At 36.6% G+C, this 15,185-nt stretch overlaps 1 protein-coding gene across 3 annotated transcripts in view; it reads left to right on the plus strand.

Moving 5' to 3' along the window:
* Positions 1–15,185, plus strand: part of PDE3A (phosphodiesterase 3A) — a 344,786-nt gene that overhangs the window by 120,416 nt on the left and 209,185 nt on the right. Inside the window, exon 1 of one of the 3 annotated variants that reach the window (XM_021922099.2) lies at positions 10,505–14,785. The exons of the other annotated variants lie outside the window; for them this stretch is intronic. The gene's annotated coding sequence lies outside the window, so the exon portion shown is untranslated. Of the gene's footprint in view, positions 1–10,504; positions 14,786–15,185 lie in introns of those variants that run through there. 3 annotated transcript variants of the gene reach the window in all.

A 15,185-nucleotide genomic window follows, 5' to 3' on the forward strand; every position in this document is an offset into this window, starting at 1 on the left:
TTACAGACTAAATGGCTTTATTCCAGCAAAATTAAGTCAGAAAATAATGTTCACTGATTTAGATGTTGATGACAGATGGGTCTTAGGTCAGGATAACAGCTATGGCTGGGAGACATTGATTGTTAACATTTATGCTCCAATAATGAATGACCTGAATTTTGCCCACATGTTTGCTCAGGAAACACAGGGCTGTGGAGGTCTTGACGTCATAGAGGCAGAAGGATTTGGGGCCAGAGTATATTCACTGCTGGCAGTCATTCATTAGTAAATCCTTGGTAAGAGAGTTGGATTTGAGTGACATCTGGAGGCTTTCTATACCTAGAGATGGGGGAATTCTGGGTTTGTATTTTTTTTCTGGTAAGCTAGATTCATCTTTTAGGAAATACCACATATATAACTGATGGGTTTAACGTTTCACATTGAGAGGAGGTGAAAGATGGAAAGAATTGAAGAAAAAAGATCGAGTTTGTATGATTCCTTCCCCTGAATGAATTTGGTTAATTTAATGTTAGGTGCTAATATAAAACATTGCTTGAGCCATGTAGTGTCAGGAATACATATCTGTTATTAGTTCTTGATTGCCATTTAAAAACGGAGATTGAAATTTCCTTTACATAGCAAGAAAATTACAACAGTGATCCTTGAATATTTGGAAAGGACACATACATTCCGAAGTGTCTAGTGATGAGGCAAAATTGTTCATATTGAATTCCATTTTCTTGCTCAAGGCCATTTCTGGAGGAAACTTGTAATATTGGTGAAGTGACATGAGCATGTTGCGTTTGCTGCATGGAAAGAAGAATATAAGGCTTCTCAGCACAGTGGCTAAGCAGAGCAAGAGTTGAGGTTAGGTTAGCAATCATGAGGCTGAGGTGCTACTTAGACTCCAGTCCCCTATAAAATATACCTTATATAGAGTTTAGAAATTTGATGAAATTCGAAGCAAATTTACAATATTGAACATCAGTAATGTCCCAAAGAAGACCATAAAATTATGTGATGGTTAAAATCTGTTGTTTAAATATTAAAAACATAATATTAAACATTTCTTTCTGTTGGTTCTCATCCCATTAGAGCCACCACCCCTGGATTAAAGGATCATTAAATTACTGTTTCTCCTGTTTTGATAATGTACCAGGGTAGTGGCTCACACCTGTGATTTCAGTTATTTGGGAGGCCTCGGATCACTTGAGGCTGGGGAGTTTGAGACCAGTCTGGGCAACATAGTGAGACCCCATCATGGTGCTGTGAGGTGTATCATTTAGCATGAAAATTAGATTATAATGAAGTTAGAGGTTCTTCAGAGGTCAAGAAACCTGCCATCTTGGATCCCGCCAGTCTTGGCCAGTTTGGTCACTAAGGGGAATTTTGACCTCAGGTGTCCTATTTTTAAAGATAAACAGAGTTAAGGCGGGATAGAAATTCACCTGAGCCATGTAGGCATCATACTGGGTAGCAAACCTACAACACATTGTCTAGACCTCTGTGTTAGAGAATGATTATTCATACTTTATGAAATGACCTTGTAGTTAAGATTGTCAAGTAACATTTAACTACAAAGTGGATTGTCTGCCTTAACTAGGTTATCTATAATTATAATCAAATTTCTTTACAGTAGTAGTTAGTAGTAAGTAGTGTCCATTGTTACTGCATTTTTGTTTGAGAAATAATAACATTCAAACATTGTACAACTATACGATATACAGATTTAAATTCTCTGTTGTAATCTTACTTCCCAGATAAAATTTCTGAAGGTAATTTAGTGCAGTCTCTCTGTCTTTTTTTTTTTTTGGAGGCAGAGTCTCACTGTGTTGCCTAGACTGGAGTGCAGTGGTACGATCTCAGCTCACTGCAACCTCCATCTCCCACGTTGAAGCTATTCTTGTGCCTCAGCCTCCTGAGCAGCAGGGATTACAGGCATGCACCACCACGTCCGGCCAATTCTTGTGTTTTTATAGAGATGGGGTTTCACCATGTTGGCCAGGCTGGTCTCGAACTCCTGACCTCAAGTGATCCTCCTCCCACCTCGGCCTCACAAAGTGCTGGGATTACAAATGTGAGCCACTGCACCCGTCCTAGTAGTATTTCAGTACTAAAATGACACATAGACTAGCATAGTGGGGAGGCAGTAAGTATTGCAGGGTGAGTTGAAGCATAGCACAGCCTCAGGAGCCTGAGTGCCTGGGTTCGAATCCTGTCTCTGCTATTGTATGAGTCACAGTCTGGGCAGGAAGTAGATGACTCCGAGGTCATTGAAGACTTTGAGGAAGGACCTAGTTATAGAAGTATTAAGAAAAACAACAAGGAATGATGAGGCAACCTGGGTGCCCAAAAAGGGAAAGCTGTTATCACTGGGACGAAAGGCACGAGGAGAGGGAGGTGTAACTGTGACCCAGTGAGAGCAGTACCTGTGGGAAAGGGGCTACTGAACAGGAACTGTGGCTATGGGTAGAGAAATGCAGCCACTATTGTATTACCTTGCTGCATTGAGCAGGTGGGGACAGGACAGCGAGGGGTGGTTATAAATATTCACCTCAACCTTTTCTTTTATTCCACACTCACTGATGGTTACTCTCATGGACTGAATCCTAACAAGATCCATGGACTCCAGAATCCAGGTGTGGTAATTTGTAAAGTCAGCCTCTTTAGGGAAGAGGAAGAGGGAGGAGATGAGTAAGGGTGGGGTGGTGGTGGCGGGAATGAAGACTTACGAGTAAAAAGCAAAAACACTTAGTTAGCTGTGTTTGCTAGTAAGGCACTTTGTTTCCTAGTAACTCTGTGCTTTATTTTCCTTATTGATTTAAAGAGGAGAATAATAAAGCCAATAATACAGGATTAGTATGAGAGTTAAATAAGTTAGTATGTCTGAAATGTGTAGGTGAGTACCACCTGTATAGAAATTGGTCAGCACATATTGTTAATCGTATCATTAACACTTTATAGATTAATTCATTTACAAATTAATCTTACATGCATCTTTTAGCTATTCTGATTTTTACTTGGCAGTGTATCTTGATCACCTCCTTCTCTGTCTGTATATGTACATATACATATATGGACAGTCAACCCCCTGTACCTGTCTGTTCTGCCTTTGTGGATTCAACCAACTGCGAATAGAAAATATTAGAAAAAATAACAATACAACAATAAAATAATATAAATAAAAATACAACTTACATAGCATTTACATTATATTATGTATTTTAAGTAATCAGGAGATGATTTAAAGTATATGAAAGGATGTGTATAGGTTATGTACACATACTATGCTATTTATCTATGAGGGCCCTAGAGCTAATTCCCCTCAGATACCAAGGGATGACTATATGTACGTATACAGAGGCACAAACACACACAGATGTGCCTCACTTCTCCCTCTCTCTCCACACATTCACACTCACACGCATTCATAAACTATTTTTCTTTTTTTTTTTCTTTTGAGGTGGAGTTTTGCTCTTGTTGCCTAGGCTGCAGTGCAATGGCGTGATCTCGGCTCACCGCATCCTCCCACTACTGGGTTCAAGTGATTCTCCTGCCTCAGCTTCCCAAGTAGCTGAGACTACAGGCATGTGCTGCTATGCCCAGCTAATTTTGTATTTTTAGTAGAGATGGGGTTTCTCCGTGTTGGTCAGGCTGATCTCGAACTCCTGATCTCAGGTGATTCGCCTGCCTCGGCCTCCCAAAATGTTGGGATTACAGGCGTGAGCCACCGCACCTGGCCACAAACTACTTTTCAATGGCATCAGAGTATTCCGATGTATGGGTATACTAGAATACATTTAAACCTTTCTGTTTACAAGGGGATTCAGACTATTTTCAGTATGTTACCATTATGCGCAATGCTGTAGTAACATTTGCCCTTCTAACCTCTAATTTTGGATTCAAGTGAAGCAAGTGAGTTTTGCATATTTTGAGTCATCTAGATTAAGTTGTCTTCAGGCGGCTCTCTGATGAGAAGGAATGTAAATGAGTGACATTAGTACAAATATTCAAGTGGCTGAAGCCTTTTATTTTTCTTGGTCCAAACCCAATTCAATTTTATAGAGAAATAAAAAGTGTATAGTGTGTTTACATGACCTTTAACTTTATTGAAGAACAACTTTTAAAATATTTTCTTGACACCACCATATGCCCTGCACTTAGGTTTCATATTGTTTATGAAAATATTGATAACTGTATGATCAAATTCAGGGCCAAATATTTTCAATGTTTGATTTTATTGTCATGTGGTCAGAGAAGCATAATTGTAGGTGAGTGACTTGAAGCTCATGCTGTGTGTATGTACATTACTTAATGGAATAATGTGTCTTGTGACTGTTATGTATGTGTGTGTCTGTGTGTGTGTGTCTGTGTGTGTGTGTTTGTGTGTGTGTATAGTTTTGTCCTCAGACTTTTTTCTCCTTACATGACAAACTATGACTTTCCTTTCCTATAGAATAAATGTTATCAGTTCAGGTTGACCAAGTTTGGAAAAAAGTGACATTTATTTACTACTTTCCTACTTCTGGGCAGAATTGGAGTGGAAAGTAATACATGTCATTCTTCACTGAAATATTTAGGACTATTTTGCCCTGTAGTAGAGAATTTAGGCTTAAGCAAAAGGTTTCCATCCACTGTTTGCTAAAGGTAATTGAAGAGAATTGGAGAAAATAACATTTTAAACAATTCTGCAAAAAAAAAAAAAATACACAAATAGAAGCCCTATGTTTTGATGGCATTGATGGCAATCTGTCCTAAATTCAGTACAACTGTGTTTCATCAGATAAGTTACTTAGTACAAATGTGATTCATATAAAGAAATTGATTCTACATCATTATTTATTTATTTAAACATAGTATCTGTCTAAAATCACTCAATTTGAGAATTCCTCCATATGGACAGTGGACAAGAGAATGTTGCATGAATTTTTATTTACTCTCCTTTGCCCTAAGTCTGCCTGTTTGAAATGTGTGCAGTCAATGCCTGCTTGGAATTCTGCTATCCTCTTCTTTCCTCTCCTGTTTTCTTGACCATTCTTCTTGTGGTCACTAATACATGTTCTATTAATCTAGTTGTCTAGGCTCTGGCTTGAACCTTTATTCCTGGCACTTAGCATAACAGCTAAATACTTTAAATGCTTTCATTATACCAGATTTTAGATTTATTTAATTTGTGACCACAAGCTCAGTGTTTTGAAAGGTAGAGTCATACAAAGAAACAACTATACTCTAATTAAGATAAGTAATGTTGTATGTGTCTTCATCATTTTATATATTTTACATAGAATAATATGCTTAATTTTGAATATTCCTTTTAAATTTGTCTGTTTCACAGGCATTTTTTCTGTATTAAGTTTTCAAAAACATTTTTAATGGTAATGTGCCAATTTTTCCTATGGCTATTACATAACATTCTCTCTTGTTAGACATTTGTGTTGTTTTCGACTTTTCCCTACTACAATTAATAATGATATAAAAGGTTTTGTATAAAACACTTAAAGTTGCAGAACATCTCTTTACAGAATATTCCTAGAAATGGAATTATTAGGCCAAATGGTAGGAATACTTTTAAGCTTTCTGTATATGTTGCCAGATTGCTTTTTAAGAAGGTTGTACCAATTTACACTCCCACTAGCAATGTAGGAGAGTGCCTGGTAACTTTTAAATTGGATTTCTTTGATAAGAAGCCAAATGGACAACATTTAACTATTCATTAAAAAGAGAGAGGGTTTTGTTAAATTTCTGTTACTGCACTAAAGGAATTCTACATGTTAAATCATGTAATTTTTATTCTCATTTTCATCAGACTATAATAATACTGAATTTGATTCACATTTCCCCCTCTTTGGTACTTTTTTTTTTTCTTTTTGACAGAGTCTCGCTCTGTCGCCCAGGCTGGGGTGCAGTGACCGGATCTCAGCTCACTGCAAGCTCCGCCTCCCGGGTTCACGCCATTCTCCTGCCTCAGCCTCCCGAGTAGCTGGGACTACAGGCGCCCGCCACCACGCCTGGCTAAGTTTTTGTATTTTTAGTAGAGACGGGGTTTCACCGTGTTAGCCAGGATGGTCACAATCTCCTGACCTCGCGAATCCACCCGTCTCGGCCTCCCAAAGTGCTGGGATTACAGGCTCGAGCCACCGCGCCTGGCCCCGGGACTCGTAATGTCAGTACAGATAAGCGGAGGTTACAGAATACTGTGAGAAATGGTGAGAAATGGAAACTGATTCTGTGCTAGTTACTCAAGAAATCATGTTCTGGCCACACTGTCTGTCGTATCAGTAAGGAGGAAAGAGATAGATGAGTGCCTGATACTAATCAAGTACTCCATATGTTTGATGTGTGGATGCATAAATGAAGTGATAAGCTCACAAACCTGCTGTTACTGAAAGGCCAGAGCCATCCTTTGGCATTGTAGTATTAGTGAACAAGCCCCCTTACACAGATGAAAACATGGTTGGCTAGTTACCGTTATGCTCCTCAAAACTTGTTCAAGAGGCCTTCAGGTCACTGTAGTAGAACCACCTCCACAAACAAACCAGCACAGTTCTCAGAGATCTGACATGACAGCTCTGATTCCTGATGTTCTCATGGACCTGGGTACTCCGCATGCCCCCGCCCCCCCCCATCCCGCAACACCCCGGATTCTCTCTTTACTCCCTTATGGGCCAAATTCTTTTGGGATCCATACTAAGAATTTATTTTGGCTCTTATCAATGAGCTGTCCATGTTCAGTTGTTAGAATTCATCCAAAATTAAGTGCCTGACTTCAGAGTTTAAGAAGTACACTTTTTTAGATTTTGCTTTGCTGTGTTGGATAGAAAAGGTATTGGTACTGAACTTTAGCTTCTGTCATGAACGTGGGCTTTGTGCTCAAAGAGAAAAGTCTTCAATCATGGCTGCAGGATTTTTTTAAAGATAGGACCAGTAAATGTATACTATATGAAAGTGACAGAGAAAGTTGAACAGGTTCCAGAAGAGAGTCATTTATCTTACTAGTGATGCTCTCAGCAGGGAGATGAACTCAAGAAACATAAGAGAAGTTCCATGAGGAAGCCTTGTACTTGAATTCCACTTGCTCTATTATCTGAAAGTTTCAGTGTTATCATGGGTGTTTATGTTACATGTTGAGGTGGGCACTTATTCTATAGTGGAAGCTATATTATTAGATCCTTATTCTCAAGAAGCCAATCAAGTCACTTTAATGAAAACTGCAAGTAGTTGTGCCCTAAAGAGGATGCAATTATTTAGGAAACATTCTCATAAGATTTAAACCAAAAACAACTTAATGTGATTCTGATACAACTGATTAAGTACTTTATAGTTTTCAATCCCAGAAACATAACTTACCTCAATTGAAAAATGTATATAACATATTAATTTTTATAAATTATTACAATTGTTATATGAACTCATTTAAGTTATAATAAATTATATGTAAACTGATTATTTGAAATGTAGTGAGTTATAATCTCTTAACTGAATGGAGGGCTATATTCTAAGAGTCTCCTCTATTTTAATGCTAACAAGATAAAGTCTTGGGCAGGTGTTTCTGCTATAACATGATATTAAAGTTTTTTAAAACATAAGTTCTGAAAATTGTGCCCTTAAAAGAAACAGGATCATGAGAAAAAATAGTAATTCTAATCAAAATACTAGTCGCATTAGAAAGATATGTTAGTACAAATAAATAAATAAGTGATATGGTCAATATAAACCTAATCATAGACAAAGAAAAGATGAAGGTAGATTATTCAAAAGAAATGGAAAGAAGAGTTGAGAGGGTGGCAAATGCAAAATGCATCAAAATCAGAAAAACAAACACTGGGTATTTCTAATTAGAGACTCATTGATCAAACAGAACAAAGAAGAATACTGTGCAGGTAAATGGGGTTTATGGATTACTCTGTATATTACTCTTCGCCCTGTTCTGGTCAATTGTGTTAGTATACTTTATGTTCTGCTGCTGTGACTTGGTGATTAAACACTAACCAGCTGGCAGGGAGTGGGGAGGAAGTCATGTAAGTCAGTATATCTTTTGCTATCCCACTGTTTACCAATTGTGTATGAGCTAATTAACTATGCAGAAACGTGCTATAGCAGAAAAGATTTTGTAGTGTTATACAGTAAGCTAAAAGGAGCACTGGTTAGAAAAATTATCAAACTATATCCCACCATTTTTCCATTTATCCAAATCAAGCATTTTCTACTATAATCTCTGTTAGTAGACTGGTAACTATACCTATGTTGTTAAAGGAAAATTTACCCTAATGTTAAATAATATAAAATCCCAAGTCACATAGATTGGTGGGCATTGTGGAGCTTGCAGATTAAAATAGAAGCCCCCCTCCCCGTGACTGAAGGAAATGTAGGAGCTCTGTATAGTCAGTCTTCTGTATACCTGGGTTCTACATCCATGGATTCGACCAACCTCAGATGGAAAATATTCAAGAAAAATAGTGAGTCTGTCTGAAATGAACATGTACAGATTTTTAAAAAATCATTATTCCCTCGACAGCAGACTATACCAACTATTTACATAGCATTTACATTGGATTAGGTATTATAAGTAATCTAGAGATGATTTAAAGTGAACAGGAGAATGTGCCTAGGTTATATGCAAATACTATACCATTTTATATCAGGTATTTGAGCATCCCTGGATTTTGGTATCTACAAGGTCCTGGAAGCAATCTGCCATGGATATCAAGAGATAACTGTATTCTGTAACTCTTTTCTGTATCTCAGATTATTTCAACATATGTTTTTTAAAACGGCATTTACTTGACTTCTTCAAGCTTTGTCTTACAGGTAGAACCTATCCCTTACTGGTAGAACCTATAAAATTGAACATTTTTTCACAGATAAAGAGTATGATGATGGAAATGTTTCTTTTCCTGTTTTCCTTTTCTCTTTCCTTGCTTTCTTTCCTTCCTTCTTCGTCTGCTCCTCTGCCTCAGTATGGATGCAAAAAGGAACAGCAGTAAAGGCAAGAATGTAAAGTGATTAATGCCTCACATTGTCATGAAAGAGAAGGACCAATGATCACATGTATGTTATACTTTTCAGTAGAAAATTGGCACATGCATGTGTTTTTGCGTATTTGGGCCCGTGGAAAGTAAAGATTAAATATTATAGCCTGTGGAGTTTGAGATGGGTGCTGTTGTGTGCTGACATCAGCAACTCTGTGGCCTTGGACAATTTACTTAGTCTAACGGTTCTACCGTTCCACATTTATATGGTAGATTGAAGACCATACTCCTGTAGAATTGTTGGGAAGATTATAAGAGGAAATACTTGTGAAATTCTTAAGGTTGTGCCTAATGTGCACAACCTTAGTAGCATCTCATTGGCTACTGTGGACTTGTTTGAAATTATTAATCTTTAGTCGTCTTTGTATATCATTTGCATGGACCCTTACAAAATGGTTAGAGATGTGCAGTGAATAGAGACTTTCACAAGGACGCTGATTACAATTTGACTGTGGATTGTGCCTGAGGTTGTTCCTTGTATATCGGGAGAACCCGCTCCCAATGTTTAACATGGGTTCTTTTCTATTTCCTAAGTGTCTCGGCTGGGTTGAGAAATAAAGGGAAAGAGCGCAAGAGAGAGAAATTTACAGCTGGGTGTCCGGGGGAGACATCACATGTAGGCAGGATCCATGATGTTCCCCGAGCCGTAAAACCATCAAGTTTTTATTAGCGATTTTCAAAAGGGGAGGAAGTGCACGAATAGGGTGTGGGTCACAGAGGTCACATGCTTCACAAGGTAATAAAATATCACAAAGCAAAGGAGGCAGGGCGAGATCACAGGACCACGGGATGAGGTGAAATTAAAATTGCTAATGAAGTTTCCGGCAGGCATTGTCGTTGATAACATCTTATCAGGAAACGGTTTGAGAGCAGATAACCTGTCTGACCAAAATTTATTAGGTGGGAATTTTTATCCACTTGATAAACCTGGGAGCACCATAAGAGATCGAGGCTTATTTCATCCCTTCAGCTTCAACTATAGAAGACTGGATGCCTTAAAAAGGGGCCATCTATAGGCATACCTTTAGGGTGCATTCTCTTTCTCAGGGATGTTCCTTGCTGAGAAAAAGAATTCAGCGATATTTCTCCTGTTTGCTTATGAAAGAGGAGGTATATAGCTCTGTTCCGTCTGGCTCACCTGTGGCCAATTCAAAGTTACCTCTCTTGTTCCCTGAACATCGCTGTTATCCTGTTCTTTTTTTAAAGATGCCCAGATTTCATATTCAAACACACATGCTCTACAAACAATTTGTGCAGTTGACACAATCACAGGGTACTGAGGCGACATTCATCCTCCTCAGCTTACAAAGAAGATGACGGGATTAAGAGATTAAAGTAAAGATAGGCATAGGAAATCACAAGGATATTCATTGGGGAAGTGATAAGTGTCCATGAAATCTTCACAATTTATGATAAGAGAATACAGTAAAGACAGGTGTAAGAAATTATAAAAGTACTAATTTGGGGAACTAATAAATGCCCATGAAATCTTCACAATTTATGTTCTTCTGCCAGGGCTTCAGTCGGTCCCTCCGTTTGGGGTCCCTGACTTCCCGCAAAACTTGTATCTGTTTTAGACTTTATAATAACAAAAATGAGATTAACAAATTGATTTTTATGATATGAAATATATTTAAGGGTCAACTGTTAGTATTCATATAATTAGACTAATAATGCAAAGACAAACATTTTCAAACAAATCATTCTTATTAACCTTGTTCACGTTAATAAGATCCAGTAATAAATGTGATCCAAGTAGTGTACATTTCTTTCTCTCCATCCCCATTCTGCTACCTTTACGTATATTCAATTTTCTTGTTATTTTATTGAAGTACAATTTGTATGCACTGATACACAGATCTTAAGTGTACAGTTCAATTAGTGTGGCAAATGTATATAAACTGCATATAATTTCTCAGCTCGTATTACAAATTCTGTTATTATAATTAACAGCATGCAACACGTTCTGAGTGGCAAGGAAGGTCAAATATATATGGAGCATTTTACCTATACACGTGTTAATCCTCACGACCCCATCTGTTTCCTACTATTATTCTGATTTTACTGATAAGAGCTGAGTTTAACAAGATTAAATGACTTGCTGAGGGCACCAGCAAAGCCTGCCTTAAAACATAAGCTTGGGTCCTTCACCACCATACTAAACTGTATCCCCTTCACTGCGGAAGAAGCAAGAGTCTCTGCCACCTGTCGAGGTTTCCGGAGGTCTCCCTATACATTGACTTGAATCCCATTTTGATTTAAATATTCTCATCAAACATAATAACTAAGAAGTTCGAGTAAGAGAATTTTTGTGAATTTCATCAGAGTGAAAAGAAACACTTTTTTTTTTATTGCCTGAAAACTGCTAAGTGAACACATTATATGTAAAATTAAAATAGTGGGAGCATATATGATTGAGCATTTAAAGTAGTTATATGCAATATTGCTACTCTAAATAGAAATAAAATTATTCCGACAACCTTGTTTGTGCCAACTTTTTGGTTATTTAAAAGGAGTAAAACTTTCTGTTTACTTCGATAGACGTGATGTGAAATTATTCATAGAGCGAGGTAGTTAAATTTTGTTTGCTTATTTGCCTACCAAATCCTACCAAAAGAGTTGCTTTTTGTTCATGTAATGAGTACTTATAAAAAAATGAAGCTATTTTGTAGTGATTGTAAATATTTAAGTGATCATTCCAGACTATTTTGCAAAATTCAAGTTAGTTTGATGCTGTAGTAATAAAATCGAAAGGATGAGACATAACAATAATAGAAATGATTGCATTATGCTTTTGATGTATCAGTTTAGCACATTAAGCTGTCATCATTCCAATCTTATGCTAAATAACACCTCATTTTATGCAGTGCATCCTGATATGATATTAAATATATATAGACTCATTCTGATTTTTGTAAACTCTGTATTTGTTAAGCTTTCCAATTTGTATGAATGAACTTTGAAACACTGGGGAACACAAATAATTGTTCGTTAATTTACAAATGACACTACACAGAGTAACATTAATCCAAAAGATAATCATCACATATATTTTGTGAGGCTATAGATGACACTGATACCTTAGATGTGTTTTTTTTTTTTTTTTTTTTTTTTTTGAGATATGTAATGCTTTATTAAGCGGTCTCAGCTACAGCCTCCTTAGATGTATTTTGTATGAATTACTGTTATCAACTAGGTAATTCCTATTGAATCACATGACTGACTGCATTCCCAAATGGTAGATTTTCAGTTTATAGATTATCAGGTCCAGGAAAGAGTAAGGTTCAGCTCAATGCTACTGAACCACTTCCAACTTCTATACTTCCAACTTCTTTTTATTATCTAAAATGTATCACTTAAGGTATGAGTCTCACAATCATATGGAAAAATACATTTAGTTAAAAGGATGGCCAGTGTGGTTAGACTTTAAAGGAACCATTGGAATGAAACCCCCCTACCTAGAAAACTCTTCTACTGGGATATATGCCTATGACTTAATCTGTCATTTCATTTAGTCATAATTCAAATGTCCTTGGCCAGAACTACAGTTCCTGAAGTCGTTTCCCCCAAAAATGTTTGTCTGTAGTCTGTCTTCCTTACCAGAGTGAGGTCAGGTCAGGGACTTCCCCTACTTGGTTCACCTAGAGCAGGTCTAGCAAATAGAATGCGTGTGTATTTGTCTATGGAATACATGACTGAAAAAATGAATGACTGTAGAGGTAAAAAGAACTTTTAATATCATCCAGTCTAACCTTTCCAGTTTATATCAAGGAAACTAAGACTATGTATAAAAGAAATTAATGGTTAACTGAATTCCTCAATATTCTGTACCATGGATTGAGGAAATAAATCAGTTCAGTGCTTCAGGACACTTTGGGACATTCACTCCTGCCAATACAAGATGGTTAAGAAGTGGTGTTTGGGAGCTGGACAGACATAACTTTGGCCAGAGTTTGAATCCTGGCTGTACCACTTACTAGCTGTGTCCCTTTGTGAAAGATATTTAATCTTTCTAAGTCATTTTCTTCAACTATAAATGGAGATGATGCATATCTCATTAGATTATTGTGAAGCCTAAATGAGATCATGTATCACAGAGTCTGGCACAAGGAAAACTGTTATAGCTGTCATTGTCATTATCATCATGACCCTTTAGTCCTTATCATATAAATTATATAGGCATTTAATCCATTATTTTCTATAGTACCACCATAATATTTTTCCCCAAACTTAATGTATTTAGAACTCTTTAGTTCACCACAGATGATATATATGAAGTTTATGAGGTTGATATGCTAGTTTAGAATACTAGAGAATACTAATATGAAATTTGGTTTCTGTACTAGTTTATAATACCAATTACTATTAAATACTCATCAATCTAGTGTTTCTGATGCCTGGACTTTAACAGGTATTCCACAGAAAGACTATACTTTTATCTGTAATAGATTTTCAATATAAGAAGGATGCAAATTCAGCTACAGAGGTTGAAGCTCTGTGGAAAAAAATAATTCAAGATAGAATGCTTTTTTTTTCCTCCTCATCGATTTTCTATCCACAATAGAAAAATTCCATCAGTCAGAAGTCATTCAGGAGAAGACATGGGTAATGTCCTAGACATATAAATTATATAGATGCATATTGGTCATTCTCTATTATAGAGAGTGATCTAATTTGAATTTCTATTTTTTGAGACTAGAGTCAGATGTAATAATATTATTTCAAAAAGTTTTCCAGATGGATATTATTATGTCGTAACTACCTTATTTCAATACATTTCTGTGTTTGATAGTTTTGCTTATTTTAGGTTCTAATTTTAAAATATACATCATTTTTCATATTCTTTAGAGTTTATAAACCACCCTAGAGTTTATAAACCACCTTTAATGTGTCGTCATTAAATTGTAGCTTTCAAATGTAATGGAATCTGTAATTTACTGTTACAATTAGAAGATAGGAATCAATTCCTTAGCTTAAAATTTTTTGTTGAAGAAGAAAACACCATGACAACTGATTGTCTTCAGAATCATCTAGGGCTGATTGATTCATAATCTAAATTTAGGGATTGTTCATATCAGAATCGAAGAAGGACTTCACGTTGCTTTCATTTTGTTAATTCAGCAAAAGCAGTACTAGTTAGATATGGGAAAGTAGAATGTTAAACTTTGTGAATGCCAGACTGGATTATAGTTTCCTCATTTGTACAGTTAGCTTAATGATTCCTAAAATGTTTTTCCTTTATTTTCCTTTTTCTTCTTCTGTTACTCTGTTGGTATTCTGCATGCAGATAAACATGTGTATCTACATGTAACATGTACACGCAAGCCAATTCGTGTATGTGAAAATACTATTCACTCCTGACCACAGAGAGCATGTCTTAGTTCTCTTTAATCCTAATTGCTGGAGTCTGATATATTTTAGACTTTCAGCAAATATTTTTTGAATAAATTTTAAAATATCTCTTCGTCTATTAAAGAGATCATATTCTTCTAAGACTACTGTGTTAGTTCTCTACTGTTGCTATTACAAATTACTGTAAACTTTAATGGCATTTGAAACCACAAATTTATTAATTTTATAATTCTATGTAACTATACAGAACTGTAGGTCAGAAGTCTGACATGGACCACATGGGGCTAAAATCAAGGTGTTGGCAAGGTCTCATTCCTTTCTCAAGTATCTGAGAGGGATCTGTTTCCTTGCCTTTTCCAGCTTCTAGAGGCTGCCCAAGTTCCTTGGCTTACGACCCTCTTTCTCCACTTTCAAAGCTGGCAAAGGTGAGTTGATTCCTTCTCACATCACATCACTATAATTTCTACCATCTTCACATCTCTCACTATTAACTCTGGTCTTCCCGCCTCTTCTTATAAGTACCTTTTGATAACATTGGGCCCACCCAGATAGTCAGGATCATCACTCTAACTCGATGTCCTTAATCACATCTGCAAAGTCACTTTTGCCATGAATGATAATGTATTCACAAATTCTAGGGATTAGAACATGGACATCTTTGGGGGCTGTTTTTCTGCCAAGCACTTTGAGTGTATGTCAGTAGCTGAAAGCACCAGAGGTTTTTTCCTTGTAATTATACAGGGAAGTTGCTTTTTCTCTTAGCAAATGCAAGTGCTTAGGCCAAACCTGTCTGAGGTTTTAGCTCAAAGAGAAGTGCTCCATTCT

This window comes from Papio anubis, chromosome 9 (assembly GCF_008728515.1).
Source record: "Papio anubis isolate 15944 chromosome 9, Panubis1.0, whole genome shotgun sequence".
NCBI classification, from domain to species: domain Eukaryota; kingdom Metazoa; phylum Chordata; class Mammalia; order Primates; family Cercopithecidae; genus Papio; species Papio anubis.